This window comes from Macaca thibetana, chromosome 8 (genome assembly GCF_024542745.1).
Source record: "Macaca thibetana thibetana isolate TM-01 chromosome 8, ASM2454274v1, whole genome shotgun sequence".
NCBI lineage: Eukaryota > Metazoa > Chordata > Mammalia > Primates > Cercopithecidae > Macaca > Macaca thibetana.
The window spans coordinates 88,814,431-88,830,009 of record NC_065585.1 but is presented as its reverse complement, the minus strand read 5'-3'; the positions used below and the strand labels follow the sequence as shown (position 1 = coordinate 88,830,009).

At 46.4% G+C, this 15,579-nt stretch overlaps 2 protein-coding genes across 6 annotated transcripts in view; both read left to right on the top strand.

Annotated features, from left to right (window-relative positions):
* The window catches only part of CHCHD7 (coiled-coil-helix-coiled-coil-helix domain containing 7), a 1,019,570-nt gene that overhangs the window by 667,186 nt on the left and 336,805 nt on the right, over window positions 1-15,579 (top strand). The window lies entirely within an intron of this gene.
* The window catches only part of LYN (LYN proto-oncogene, Src family tyrosine kinase), a 138,774-nt gene continuing 129,261 nt past the window's right edge, over window positions 6,067-15,579 (top strand). For both annotated transcript variants that reach the window (XM_050802347.1, XM_050802346.1), the window contains exon 1: window positions 6,067-6,235. The gene's annotated coding sequence lies outside the window, so the exon portion shown is untranslated. The remainder of the gene's footprint in view (window positions 6,236-15,579) is intronic.

Genomic DNA, 15,579 nt, shown 5'->3' with positions numbered 1-15,579 from the left:
AAAAAAAAAAAAAAAAAACTCATAGACAGAAACTGAACATCCAAGATGGCTACCAAACCAGATGCATACATACATGAAAACAATACAACATCAAACAAGGCGGACGATGTTACCAGAACATAAAATTATTATCAGTATTACACAAACATCCTCATTTGGCTCCATCATCATCTGATGGCTGTTACCAAACTGCTTTTGTATAATTGAATATGGGACCCCATCTTGTTCCTGGCACATAGGAGGTGATGAGTGAATGGAAACATAGTCTGGCTCACATGGTCAAGGAATAAATGAGAGGCAATGGTCCTGACTGGACCCTGAAGGGTCCCTGATAGTTCATCATGAAAGGTTACTTTGGACAAGCTCCATCCCCACAGAGTGATGTAAAGCTCAATGAAGGAGGCTGGGTTTGCCCTCATACTGGGAAAGGAGTGTAGGCACCTACATGTGTCACTTCCATGCTCACGATTTAAACTATTTTGCTGTCAGCCAGGTGCAGTGGCTCACACTTGTAATCCTAGCACTTTGGGAGGCGAAGGCGGGCAGATCACCTGAGGTTAGGAGTTTGAGACCAGCCTGACCAACATGGTGAAACCCTGTCTCACTAAAGATAAAAAATTAGCCAGGAATAGTGGCGCACACCTGTAATCCCAGCTACTTGGGAGGCTGAGGCAGGAGCATTGCTTGAACCTGGGAGGCAGAAGTTGCAGTGAGCTGAGATCGTGCCATTGCACTCCAGCCTGGGCAAAAAGAGTGAAACTCCATCTCAAAAAATAATAATTGTAATCCCAGCACTTTGGGAGGCCAAGGCAGGTGGGTCACAAGGTCTGGAGTTAGAGATCATCCTGGCTAACATGGTGAAACCCTGTCTCTACTGAAAATACAAAAAAATTAGCCTGGGCGTGGTGGCACACACCTGTAATCCCAGCTACTTGGGAAGCTGAGGCAGGAGAATTGCTTGAACCTGAGAGGCAGAGGTTGTGGTGAGCCGAGGTCGTGCCATTGCACTCCAGTCTGGGTGACAGAGTGAGACTCTGTCTAAATAAATAAATAAATAAATAAATAAATAAAACACATGCACGTGCACACACACAAAACAAAACCAAAAAAAACTCCACTATTTTTCTGTGATGCCTATGCCAGTGGCCAAGGCAGCAGCACATCAGCGAGCACAGTTCCAGGAGCTCTGCTAGTGCCAGGTGGCAGTGATGCATGACATTCCTGCCCATTCTCAGCTGTCTTGCGGTGTATGAACATTCAGCATTTCTGAATTAAGTTTAGGGTGATGATGAAACAACGGCCAGCTTGGTGGCTCTGAGAGGTCTCTATTCACATTAATAGCTGTGTTTTCTGCTTGACAGCTGGTCCCAGGTGCAGCTTTCAGCAAATCCATCACCTGGGTATATGAGTTGGGACAAAAACACACTTAGCCCCTTCATGGAGATTGACCTTGACATCACTGTGCTACAAGGAGCTTTGTGAGACTGGGTTCAGCTCAAAAAGTTGCCAAACCTACTTGACCATAAATACTTTCTCTATGTAATACCTGTTAATAATGGAGAAGTGTTTAAAAAAAATCTGCCTTGTGGCAATTTATGTGTAAATAATATTTTATACAGTTGTTAAAATTTTTTTGTAGCCTAAAATAATTCTTAGCAATTTTTCTGTTTTTCTTTATTTTTTTTATTTTTTATTTTTTATTTTTTTTTTGAGACGGAGTCTCGCTCGGCCGCCCAGGCTGGAGTGCAGTGGCTGGATCTCAGCTCACTGCAAGCACCGCCTCCCGGGTTTGCACCATTCTTCTGCCTCAGTCTCCCGAGTAGCTGGGACTACAGGCGCCCGCCACCTCGCCCGGCTAGTTTTTTGTATTTTTTTAGTAGAGACGGGGTTTCACCGTGTCAGCCAGGATGGTCTCGATCTCCTGACCTCGTGATCCGCCCGTCTCGGCCTCCCAAAGTGCTGGGATTACAGGCTTGAGCCAGCGCGCCCGGCCCTGTTTTTCTTTATTAATTTCCTTGTATCTATAATCACTTGTGCTAAAGTCACCCATTTTCCTCAGAAATACAGGTTTAATATTCTCAATCCTTACCACTTTACCCTCACACATAGGCACATATCCTGGCTACTTTTTTTTTTTTTTTTTGAAACCAAGTCTCACTCTGTTGTCCAGGCTGGAGTGCAGTGGCGTGATCTCAGCTCACTGCAACCTGGGTTCAAGCAATTCTCTTGCCTCAGCCTCCCGAGTAACTGGGACTACAGGTGTGAGCCAACACGTCCAGCTAATTTTTGTATTTTTAGTAGAGACAGGGTTCACTATGTTGGCCAGGCTGGTCTCAAACTCCTGACCTCAGGTGATCCACCCACGTCAGGCTCCCAAAGTGCTGGGATTACAGGTGTGAGCCACTGCTCCCAGCCACATGCTACTCTCTTAAAGACAGAGGAGCTGGGGGCGTGAGGGCTTGAGGAAGGTGGACATTGTTCAGAGAGGTGAGCTTCAGGCTAGGGGAGGGCAGAGCACACTCCACCAGTGGTTCCCAAACTTGGCTGCTCATTAGAACCACCTGGCAAGGTTTTCAGTCTCTGATAATTGGGGTTCCCCTCACTATCCCCATCCCCCAAAGACTTTGATTTAACTGGTCTAGGTAGAGCCTGGGCATGGAGATATTTTAGCAGCTCAGGTGATTCTAATGTGCCGCCAGGGTTGAGCACCATTACTCTGTATTATTTGCTACTTGGTAGTTAGGTCTGTGCCTAAGTTTGCAAGAGTTGGATGTAAGAAGAGTAGAATAGGCAGCAGAGGCAACCCACACAGTGGCAGTGGGATGGGTTGCAGCACAGATGATTTGGTGGACCGACATGAACAGGTGAGCAGCATGACCAGTCGTGGCCTTAAGCGCCATGACCACGCCTGAGATGATGATGGCGGTGCTAATGAAGAAGTTCCTAGGGGTCAGATATTTCATTTTCCCACAATGGATGATGGGATGCTCTTGCATGCTGTCGTGTCCCATTATTTGCGGTAGTTACGTTCTATAGTCACTGTGAACACTGCATTAGCGAATACCGAGTCACTGCTTCTTAGGTTCCTGTGAGTCTCTGGACACAACATTTTCATTACATTGTGATTAATACATAACCATACATGGTGTGTGTTTCTGTTTAATGGACACCTTATTTAATATATGGCTGATGCATTACATTGAGTTCACAGCCAATAGCATAGTAGCTCCTACCTGCAGGACGGTTCTCCAGCGGGCACACCACAGCCTCTGGTGCTTAGCAACAACAGATAGCACTTTAGTAAGCTCTACGCTTGGGACCATTTATTTTTTATTTTTATTTTTTTACGGGGAAGGGGATCTCACGATATTGCCCAGGCTGGTCTTGAACTCCTGAGCTCAAGCAATCCTCCCACCTCGGCCTCCCAAAGTGCTGGGATTACAGGCATGAGCCACTGCGCCCGGTCACTTGGGGGCCATTTTAAACAGCAAAATCACCAACGAAAATCACAGAAGTGTGGAAAGCATAAACTAAATGGACAGCAAAAAGGATACAAGAAGGCAGAGAATCGCCTTGTCCCCCTATAGCCGGGAGGGTGTGTGGGGGGCAAATCAAGATTTTTACTGCTCTGGGATGTGCGTGGCTATGAGTGACTAGGAAAACACCTCAAGCATTGATTTTGGGGTTACAAATAAATTTTAGCAAGTGGATAAATTCACAAACATGGTATCTGCAAAAATGAGGATACACTGTACGTAACATATTTCCAATACTTCCTTCTCTTGTCCCGACCATGGTATTCCTTCCTTTCTTCAAAGGCCCACCTACTCTGTCAAGGAGCCTTAGTTGATTTGCACCCTGCCTCTGATCACTGCCTTCTGTGCTCAATTGAGAGAAAACAGGTGAGATAAATCAGTCAATCAATCAATTAACCAATCAATCAATACTAATGAAGTATTTTAAATAACCCAACATAATTTCTGGGAGGTGCTTAGCATAATTTGTTGTGAAGCATAGTTTCTGGAATAGATAAATATAAAAAGCAGTGCCTTCCCAAAAGGAGTTTACCAGTAGTTGAGGAGAAAAGGCTAACATGGGCAAACAATGCTTAAAATTACCTAGGTCTAGCTTAAAAGAATGTTGCACACCATAAATGCTACAGATGCTTTAAAAAGTTGCCTATCAATAGGAGCTTTAAATAAAACTTTCCTGAGAAATAGAACTTTTATGGGACATTAAGGAGGAAAGACAGATACGGAGAATGATTGAATGAAGTATTCAGCAAGTATAAATGCAGCCTAAGAAGTGGAAATTAGCATCGTATTTTTTTTTCCAAATAAGAATGAAAAGATGAACTTAGTGAGGACACTTTCGTGAGGAGTTAGGGAGTTGGGGAGCTGGTGCAAGCTCAGGTCTGCCTGATGATGCTTTGTTCCTTACCCTGAGAGATGTCTTACCAAAAACACTGACAGATATTCCTGATAGATTAACCAATACCAAACGTTTTGAATCCTATTCTTATTAGCCACACACGTTTAGCCAGGATCTGAAGGATTCCTCAGCAGCAGCAGATACTTTAATGTAGGGTGAATATATTTGAGAGGTCATTCTTAAGAAAAGTCCAGGCAAGAGGCCCTCAGGTAGTGAATTATTCCATAGGATTCTTTTTTCTTTCTTTCTTTTTTTTTTTTTTTTTTTCATTTTTCCATTTTTCTCCATAGGATTCTTGACAGGTTTCAATCACACACCTTCCCATGGGTAACCCACCCCTTCTCTTCAGCAGTAAACTAACGACTACCTACCAGTGAACATCACAGGTATAAACCACCTTTCTTTTTTTCTTTTAAGGAATTAGTATGCAAACTTTAGTACTCCTTTCCTAGTAACAAACGACTGCTGTATCAGACTGTGTCACCAGGCAGCTGCTTTGACTTATTGCTCTGTAGCTGGGGCCAGCCTCTTCAGAACATTGTTAATGAGAGAAAGGAAGTGCTTTGGGCAGTGTCTGGCCCATCAGGCCCTCTGTAAATGTTTGCTATTAATGCAAAGACCAAGTCTCCCACAGTGTCCAATTTGTTTCCTTGTAAATTTTTCAAGGTACTGCAATGCTGGGATCCCAGTGAACATAATCTGGCGTAGAAGTGGGTATCCACTGACCGAGCCTAATCTTACATCTTGGATTTGTAAGTGGCATTTATTGAGTTGAACATGAGCTTAAGCACGTGGTCACACATTCTTTCAGCGAACACTGGTCAGGCACCTGCTACGTGCAAGCACTGCCCTACATGCTGGGATGCAGCTGTAGCAGGAATGAAATAACGCCAGCATTCCTGCATGCGGCCAGTGCGTGCCCTGTACAGAAAGGTACACGAGATAGGCATCCTTACATCCATTGTCCTGGGAGGAAACTGAGGCTTTGAGAAACGGAGAATCTGCCGGGCCCTTTGACTCCATGTCATCCCCTTCCACATCAATGCCCTGAACAGCCTCCTGTACACCCTTAAGGAACTTACTTCGTAATGATTACTAAGAACTCAACGAGACCCCGAGCATCACCTCGGCATATCGCGCGCGTCCTTTCTCTAGAGAACCCCAAATGTTGGAAGGCATCAGAGCGCACCTCCTCCGCTCCCGGGAGCACCCCCTTCCTGACACCTTGGGGATGGGTCGGAAGGAAAGGAAAGGAGACGCGAGAGGTATCGTCGATGTGCCTGCGAAGCCCAGGCTCCTCCGGAGATCGTTCTGTCCGTCCCTACAGTAGAAGGCTGGCCCAGGCTGTTCCACTCCCCGGAGCTGCAGACTGAGTCGCCAGGTTTCTGTGCCTTCAAAGCCCTGCGCGACGGCCACACCAAACACCCAAACCTTGGGCAGGGACCAAACGGTCACTTCCCCGCCCTCCGGGCTCAATATGCAAATCCGAGCACCAGGAAGTAGCTGGGACCTCTCGACCGAGCCCAGAGACAGCCAGTTCCTCTCCCGCCGCGCCGGGCCGCGCTGCCGCTCGCTCCCCGGCCGTGGCGCCTCCGGGCCCGACGCGCTGCAGCCTCCAGCCCGCGGCAAGCGGGGCGGCCGCGCCAACCCCGGCCCCGCGCCAGCAGCCCCTCGCCGCGCGTCCCGCGTTCCCGGCCAGCAGCCTCCCCCTACGCAGGTCCTGCTGGGCCGCCCCGTCGCGCCCCCTGCTCTGAACTCAAGTCACCGTGGAGCTCCGCCACCCCGAAACTTTCACCGCGAGCGGGTGAGTCCTCTGCGCGAACCCAAGTGTGGGCGCGGGCACGCGGGCCGTGGGTGCAGGGACCGCGGCTGTGCCACTAGCCAGAGTCCCGGGCGCAGGGTCGACTCGGGGCCGGGGGCATCGGCGCGGCCCGCGGCGGCTTCCTGGCCGCACAGCCTCCGGGCCTCGGCGGCGAAGGCTCTCAGATGTCTTCAGCCGGCGGGCGACCGGCCCCGGGGGAGCCAGGGTGCGGGGACCGAGGCTCCGCAGGTGTCAGCGGCTGAGCCGCGCAGGGGAGCGGTGGGAGGTGCGGGCGCGGGGGCGGGCTCACCGCGGGTCCTTCCCGGCGAGGGCCCGAGGGCCGGCTGCTGTCCCCGCTCCGGCCGCTCAGCGCGCACGGCGGCGAAGCCCGTGCCCTTGCGGAGCGGGCGCGCGGCAGGGATACTGGAGACAACTCCTCGGATTGTGCGATCTGGTCTCCCCTCTGGACCCTGGGTCCCCTGGAAGTGGGAGATGGGGCTCCGCCGGCGCCCTCTCGAGGCCCGCGGACAGCTGCCCTCCCTGGTGGCCCGGGGCAGGAGCGTGACGTCGAGGGTCTGCGGCGGAGGCTGGAGCTCACCCTCCCGCTGCGGCGCCTTTCGGCCTGCGGAGGAGCAGTCCGGTGCTTTTGCCGGCTGAGAGGAAGCGAGAGTTATTTTAAGAATTCAGGGGTTGCCTTTCCTTCGCCTTGGGGGAAGGGCGTAAGAGTCGCTTCCCACTTTCCTGCTTTCTCTGGGCCCATGGTGGCATCTTTTGCTTGCGGTGCATTCGTAACTTTCCAACAGCCTGCCTGTCGTGTGAACTAGTGGTTGTATCTTCATTTCTTTGTATAACTGTGTGTGTTAATTATCCCAAATTCGCCCTTCTTCGCCGGCTCAGAATCCAGGCCTTGCACTTTTCTGGCTGTATATTTAGGGGACCGATTATTGAAATTCCCTGTTTGGGTTTCTTCATCTTTGAGAAAGCATATATACCTCAGGGACTGTTTAGTACACACAGAGCCCCTAGTACATACCAAACATTTCATAAACGATGTTACTGTTATTTATTGCAGTGACTTCTATTCATATAAACGAGGCTTCTTGGTTCTTTGCAGCCTGGTGATATTGAACCTAAGACTACCATGTCTGATTTAGCCATCTGACCTTATTAGTAAATCTGCTTAATAAATACATGAGGGATTTGCTGTCCCAAAGCAGGGCCCAGTAATCTGACTTGCCCTAAAGAACTAGCCAATAAACTGGTGGGCTACAGGGATGTTTTCTCTCTACAGCCAACACCTAAAGCCATGCCCTGGGGAATAGGCACTGCAAGAGCCTAGACCTTACTAAGCCCTTCTCTGTAAGAGTAAGCTTTGTTGGGAAAGGGTGGGATCCAGTTAGTCCCTCCATTCTCATTTGGAGGTAAGCAGGTAAGTGCTTTCAGGCCTGAAGAAATTTCATTAGATCATAGAGTCTTTGGTGAGTGGGTCTCTTTGGATGTAAATGTGTGGCCCTTTTGCTGAGTGAAGGATAGAGGGCAGCAGATGTAAGGGGAGAGAAAATAGGAGCGAGGAAACTTGGGTTTTGGCCTCTTCCATCATTTAATATGCTGTGATTTGGGATAAACCACTTGGGTCATTTATTTAGCCAACATTTCCTTTATAGCAGCAGTCAGTTATATTGATTTGTCTGCAGGTTGATAGTCTGTATTCACTATTACAGTGGAAGCTCCATGAAAACCGCTTCATCTGTCTTGTCCAAAATGATAGCCCCAGTGCCTGGTACATAGTAGGTGCTCAGTTCGAGATTAGTTGGAAGAAGGAATGAAGGGCTCCTGTGAGCTTGCCCTATGTAAAACTGAGGACATAGGGAGATGAAGAAATAGAGCTGGTCCCTAAAGTGTTTGAAGCCTACTGGCCCTTTCTGTTGTGGTTTCTAAAACGGGGATTTGAGAGGCTTTGTTGATTGTAAAGTTACCCAGCACTGAGTTATCCACATTTAGTGTTCTAAATGAGTCTCCACTCAGCACCGCTCTTCTCTACTTATCACTGGAAGAGAAGTCTTGATGTGGGGTGGTTAAGATGTTTCCTGCAAAGGTAGTTGGCCCAATCCAGAAGGCCCACATTATTTTAGAGTCATTGGTGTTACCAAGGTAGGTGGAAACTTTGTAATCCCGCCCCGGCCCCACCCCTCCAATAGCTTTCTTTTAGCAGAAAAGTGGTCCAGCACTGTTCAATGACTTTGAAAGCCTTTTACTTCTATCTGTAGTATTTGTTTTTAGAAATAAATCACCAAAAACATCTGAGATTCCAGTTGGTTCACATGACTATGTGGAGTTGTAATTTAACAAAATTAAATCATATTATTCATGTACAAACCCATACTAACTTTATAAATAAGGATACAATGTATACATGCCCACAGCAGGGAACGTTGTTATAAGCTCACTCCTACTGATGATCTCAGCGATGCATGGATGAGTGTTAACATTGAAAGGCCACCACAATCATTAGTCAGGACATCGATCAATGTCATGTTGACAGCAGAGATAGCCTCAGACCTTTTCTGGCTCTTCCTAGCGATGATGGTGAAAGTGTTAGCACCTTTCATTAGTTCAGGGCTCTGAAGTCTTCCTGAACTCGAATTTCATTTGAACCTCTTGTGGCTCCTATAGGATGGAGAAGGACAGATAAAGAAAAAGATTCAGGGGGTTGTCTAAAGTCACGGGCTTGGTTAAGTGGTACCATTAGGCGTAGTAGGTATGTTTTTTGACTCTTTCTACTTGTCCACCTTTGGACTTGTAGTGGGTGCTCAATTACAAATGCCTGTCAACTTACGATGATGCTGTGTCTCAATAAACCCAATCGTAAGTTGAAAATACTGAAAATAGAAGATGCATTTAATACACTTAACCTACTAAACATCATAGATTAGCCTAACCTACCTTAAACATGGTCGAAACACTCACATTAGGCTACCGTTGGGCAAAATCATCTGACACAAAGCCTATTTTATAATAAAGTGTTGAATAGCTCATGTAATTTATTGAATACTGTATTAAAAGTGAAAAATGAAATGGTTGTATGGGTACTTGAAGTACACTTTTTACGGAATGCCTAATGCTTTTGCACCATCGTAAAGTTGAAAAGTCGTTAAGTTGCGGACCATCTGTGCTTAAAAGCAAATAAATAGTTCATTTAACAAGCATTTTAAAAATGAAATCACGAGTTAATTTTCTTTTATCACTTGGTAATTTTCTGAACTAAGTGACTAACTGCTCAGGACACAGCAGATCCACCATCAAGCTGAGCACTTAAAGCTGTCTTCTAGAAATGAATTTCTGTGCTTTTTAGCACTGTTTATTGCTTGGGGGTGGGAAAGGGTGGTCTCCAGTAACTGCTAAGATGACACCTATACTGGCTGCTATCCGAGCAGCTCTAGTGACTGTCTTGGGGGCAATCAGTTGCTTATTGGTTAATTACCTGAGTAATACTTTGCAAAGGACTTTCCCCCACCTCTGCTGGAAGTGTCTCCCTGTAAACTTTACCAGCCTCCTGTATGGTTGTTTTATCAGTGAGAGCATCATTCAAGTGAAAATATAAATTAAGGAGACAGGGCTCATAGGACGCACATGAAAACACCTGATCATTTTGAGTACCTGCTATGTGCAAGGCACTGTTCTAGGCCAACAATATAGATATACATTGCCTCCCATCCTTTAAGGCTGATAATGCAGAGAAGAACATGGAAGAGGAAGTTGGGCTTTTTTTCCAGTCAGAAATACTGAAAGATTTCTTACAGCTGCCTGGTTTCCTGATACTTAAATTGTGAAACTTTGAGTTCACTCCATTATCATTTCTAAAATTTATTTTGAATAAGTTCCCTTTCGGGGGAAACACCCACGCGTAGAAAATGGTATGGAAATCTGCCAATGGAGGGATTAGAAATTTTGTAACAGTTAGTTTAAAGACTTGGAGCTTTTGAGGTTTTTGTTGTTGTTGTTTTGTTTTTTTCTTCTTTTTTGAGATGGAGGCTCACTCTGTCACCCAGCCTGGAGTGCAATGGTGCAATCTCAGCTCACTGCAATCTCCACCTCCTGGGTTCAAGCAATCTTCCCTGCCTTTGCCTCCCAAGTAGTTGGGATTACTTACAAGCATATGCCACCACACCCAGCTAATTTTTGTATTTTCTGTAGAAATGGGATTTCACCATGTTGGCCAGGCTGGTCTTGAACTCCTGACCCCAAGTGATCCTCCCACCTCGGCCTCACAAAGTGCTGGGATTACAGGTGTGAGCCACTGTGCCTGGCCTCTCTGGGGTATTTTTGGCTTAAGTTAGTTGGAAGGGCTCTCTTTATTTTTTATTATGCCTCCCACTGAGGAGACAGAGTTTTTGCTCCTGTCACCCAGGCTGGAGTGCTTTGGTGCGATCTCAGTTCACTGCACCTCCATCTCCCGGATTCAAGTGATTCTCCTGCCTCAGCCTCCCTAGTAACTGATTACAGGTGCCCACCACCACGCCTGGCTAATTTTCGTATTTTTAATAGAGATGGGGTTTCACCATGTTGGCCAGGCTGATCTCGAACTCCTGACCTTAGGTGATCTGCCTGCCTCGGCCTCCCAAACTGCTGGAATTACAGGTGTGAACCACCATGCCTGGCCCTCTCTTGTAATTTAGAAGAGCAAGTTTAAATAATTATTTGGGATGATATATTAAAAAGCCTCATCCATGGTGACAAGAGCAGGGGCCTGTAGTAGCCTTTGTTGTTTATCTTCTTCATCCTGTTCTGTACTTCATTTTCTCTCATTACTGAATTAGCTGGCAGCATTCCTTATTTGCCACAGAGCTATTTCTTGAAAGCTGTATTTACACTCAGGGTATAGTTTTCCTTGGTATAGAACTCTTCCATGGCATTGCTTTTTCACTGGGCTTTATTAACCCTCAGGCTTCCAGTATCCCTTCTTCTGCTCTCCCCAGTTCTTTCCCTATCATCTTACAAAGCCTTCTGCACCCAGGAATTGGCATGAGCTGACCGTGTAGGGGAAGAGATTGTCAGTTAATCTCATTATTGTGAATGCTCAGTGTTCAGAACGCTGCTACTTAAATGACATCCTATAGAACTGCATGAATTGGGATACATTTAAAGAACCATTTCAGTGGCTGTTTCTTGATAGTTGAGGCTCTGCTTTTGGGTTGTAGAACACTGGGAAGAAGTCTTCATAACTCAGAGAATTTTGGTCTCATTTCCTTTCTACAGTCCATGCTTCAGACAAACTTACGTATTGCTTGCCTGCCCACACCTTTCTGTGAGCATCTGAAATCTCACTCACTCCTCTTTATTGACACCAGACCATACTGGTTGGAAGCTTCTTTCTAGTCCCCGCCTTCCTGTCTCCGTTGGTAAAACATCTGGTGGAGAGGTCTTCGGGCGGTCTTTGGGCCTACCCTTGGGCGCTGGTACAGTGAGACTGGGGAGATGGGTGTGTGTTCATTCTACCTCCCACTGAAGCAATGACGTCATGTTGGTGTTTGTGCGTCTGGGTGCCCCCACTCTTCCTGTAAATGTTAACCCCCACAGAGGTGAGGGGAATGGAGAAGCTTGTCTCAGAGAGGCTCTCTGGAGAGGGAGGACCACTTCTGCTTTCCAGGGGGAAGCTGTGTCACGGAGAGCAGAACTGTAGCCCGATGCTGGACGGAGAAGGCCCCAGAGGAGGCAGGCAAGGAAGTGATACTTCCTCCTCCCCAGGCCCCGGGCCGGCCTGGGTCATTTGCCTGCAGCCCCACCTTCCTTACCACCCAAGGCTGCGTCTTCCTCAGGGTTCTTTCTACCCTCTGCTGCCTTCTGAATTTTCAGTTTGCCCTTAAGTGAAGGGTGGGGTAGGGGTGGGAGAGAGGAGGAGTCTGGAGTCATAAGTGCAGAGCCTGCTTTGAAAGCCCACCCTGGCCATGCCTGACTTTTTCAGCAATGGAAAAAATGTACATTTTGAAATTCCCCGTCATGGAAAGTATTATGAAACTCTTGGGTAGATGTTTAGAAATCTTTAAATGTTCAGGCTACATAATAATTTTTAAATACTAACTATAATAATTCAGGACTATTTAAAAAATTGTTAAATTCCTTGTTAAATTCTTGGGATAGAACAGTGGCTGTCAAACATCTTCTTTTTCTTTTTTTTCTTTTTTTTGAGATGGAGTCTCGCTCTCATCCAGGCTGGAGTGCAGTGGTGCGATCTCCACTCACTGCAACCTCCACCTCCCAGGTTCAAGGGATTCTGCTGCCTCAGCCTCCCGAGTAGCTGGGATTACAGGCGTGCGCCACCATGTTCGACTAATTTTGTATTTTTAGTAGAGATGGGGTTTCTCCATGTTGGTCAGGCTGGTCTCGAACACCTGACCTCAGGTGATCTGCCCACCTCGGCCTCCCAAAGTGCTGGGATTACAGGCATGAGCCACGGTGCCCGCCTGTTAAACTTATTTGACCACAACCCATAGCAAGAAACATTTTACCATGTGCTCAATAAGCATCTATCTGTAGACAAAACAAAATAGAAAAAGGAAAATACAATCTGGTAGAAGAGCCCCTCCCCTTAACTTGCTAGGGAATGTGGCCTGGAGCAGCTTTTCTGAGGTAGGCTTGGCCAACTCCATTAGAGTTTGTTCTTTGTTTGTTCTGATGCATAATAGATATACATAGTTTCAGGGCACATGTGATAATTTAATACATTCTTGTAATTTGTAAAGATTAAATCAGTGTATTTGAGATAGCCATCACCGTAAATATTTGTTTTCTTTTTAAATGCTAGAATCTTTTGAATTCTTCTAGCTGTTTTGAAATGCACGATAGTTAATTGTGAACTCTAGTCACCCTGCTAGGTCTTATTTCTTCTATCAAACAGTGTGTTTGTATCCATTAATCAACATTTTTTCATACCCCCCTTCCAAAGCAGAGAGGTGGGCAGTCCAGCAGGGAGGTTTATTAAACAAACACAAATTAAGTCACATTCATATAATGGGATACTTTGTAAATATCTTAAAAGATAAAACGTTCAATTACAGTTACTAATATGAAAAACATTTTTTCAAAAGCTGAACAGGGCCAGGGGCAGTGGCTCTTGCCTGTAATTCCAGCACTTGGGGAGGGTGAGGCAGGAGGATTGCTTGGCTCAGGAGTTCAAAATCAGCCTGTGCAACCCGGTGAGACCCTGTCTCAAACAAACAAACAACAACAAAAGAGCTGAACACAAACTAGTAGATGACATGATACCATTTCTGAAATAAAATATTCATATATGGACACATCATCTATAAGCTCTGCATTTCAAACAATTTTTTTTTTTTTTTTTTTGGAGACGGAGTCTTGCTCTGTCGCCCAGGCTGGGGTGCAGTGGCCGGATCTCAGCTCACTGCAAGCTCCACCTCCTGGGTTTACGCCATTCTCCTGCCTCAGCCTCCTGAGTAGCTGGGACTACAGGCGCCCGCCACCTCGCCCGGCTAGTTTTTTGTATTTTTTAGTAGAGATGGGGTTTCACCGTGTTAGCCAGGATGGTCTTGATCTCCTGACCTCGTGATCCACCCGTCTCGGCCTCCCAAAGTGCTGGGATTACAGGCTTGAGCCACCGCGCCCCGCTTCAAACAATTTTTATACTACGGTCTTAATAGTGATTATTTCTGGTTGACAGTTGAATGCTGTTTTTTCTTCTGGTTTTGAATGCTGTTTTTTCTTCTGGTTTTGAATGCTGTTTTTTCTTTCTTTTATATATATATATGGTTTTTTTTTTTTTTTTTTCTGAGACAGAGTCTTGCTGTGTCATCCAGGCTGGAGTGTGATGGTGTGATCTCGGCTCACTGCAGCCTCCCCCTCCCGGGTTCAAGTGATTCCTGTGCTTCAGCCTCCTGAGTAGCTGGGATTACAGGCACACACCACCACGTCCAGCTACTTTTTGTATTTTTAGTACAGATGGGGTTTTGCTCTGTTGGCCAGGTTGGTCTTGAGCTTCTGGCCTCAAGTTATCCGGCCGCCTCAGCCTCCCCAAATCCTGGGATTATAGGCATAAGTCATTGTGCCTAGCTCCTTATATGATTTTAAAATGGCAGGATATAAGAAGCAATGGAATGAAGCCAGTGGGACTGCAGAGGGCAGGTGGGAGCAGACAGGAACTTTGGAGCTAGAGTGGCTTGAAGGATGCTTGATGGATATAATTGTAAGAGTTCTGTCTCAGGAGAGCTGATGCGCTGTAAATGTAGTAAATAGACTATTTTCTTAAAGAACCTTCCACTGCTATGTTTAGTATTCAGTTTAGCAAACTTTTCGTGGGTAGCTACTGGGAGTCCCGCAGTGTTAGGAGCTGGGGTACAAGCCTGCTGTGTTGGTGGGAATCCTGAAGGGAGTCAGCCACACACCCTGGAAGAAGGGGCTTTCCTGAGAAAGGACAGCCCAACTGGGCATTACCGGAGCTGGTTCCAGAGAGGCAGTGGGAGGCTCCACCAGCAGGCTTGGAGGGTGCTTGGCCCTAATACTAAATGTTGGACTTCATGACATCAACGAAGGAGAATCATTGGAGCCTTTTAGTATGAAGCTAAGTTTTTTGTCCATCACAGCCAACTTCTTGCCTAGACTCTTTTACAATATGGCATTTGTGACATAGCCAAGAGTGAAGACACATTGAACACTGACTTAATGCTTTGAGTAGGTGGAGAGTTGAATGACTCAAAGCTACTTCTCTAGAGATTAATTTGAAGCTAGAAAGTAACATTAATTTCTGTTTTCTGTGACTGCAATAGGCTTAAGCTTGTAATCGTTATCCACAAGTAGGTACTTGATACCTCCCCTAAGTGACCTGGAGAGTGACAGATACAGTAATGGGCACAATCCCTGGTTTTTTGTTGTTTTTAAGACAGAGTCTCACTCTGTCACCCAGGCTGGAGTGCAGTGGCGTGATTTCACTCACCAGGGATTTGGCCAGCACACCTAGCCAAATACCTGGTTTTAAGCAAAATTTTAATATGGAGTTTATGGTTGTTAGTATAATGAAATGCGGCACCATAGCAGTTGATTTTTGTCTTTCAGAACCACATTGGCTTTTTGTATTGTTTCAAATTTGATAGATGCCCAATGTATATAACAAAATTTTTCCCTCATGTGTATTTATTTATTTGTTTGTTTATGTGTTTGTTTTGAGATGGGGTCTTGCTCTGTCGCCCAGGCTGAAGTGCAGTGGTTCTATCTCAGCTCACTGCATCCTCCGCCTCCTGGACCCAAGCCATCCTCTCACCTCAGTCCTGGGTAGCCAGGATTACAGACCCCACCACCAGGCTGCCTAATTTTTGTGTTTTTTTGGGAGGCCAAGG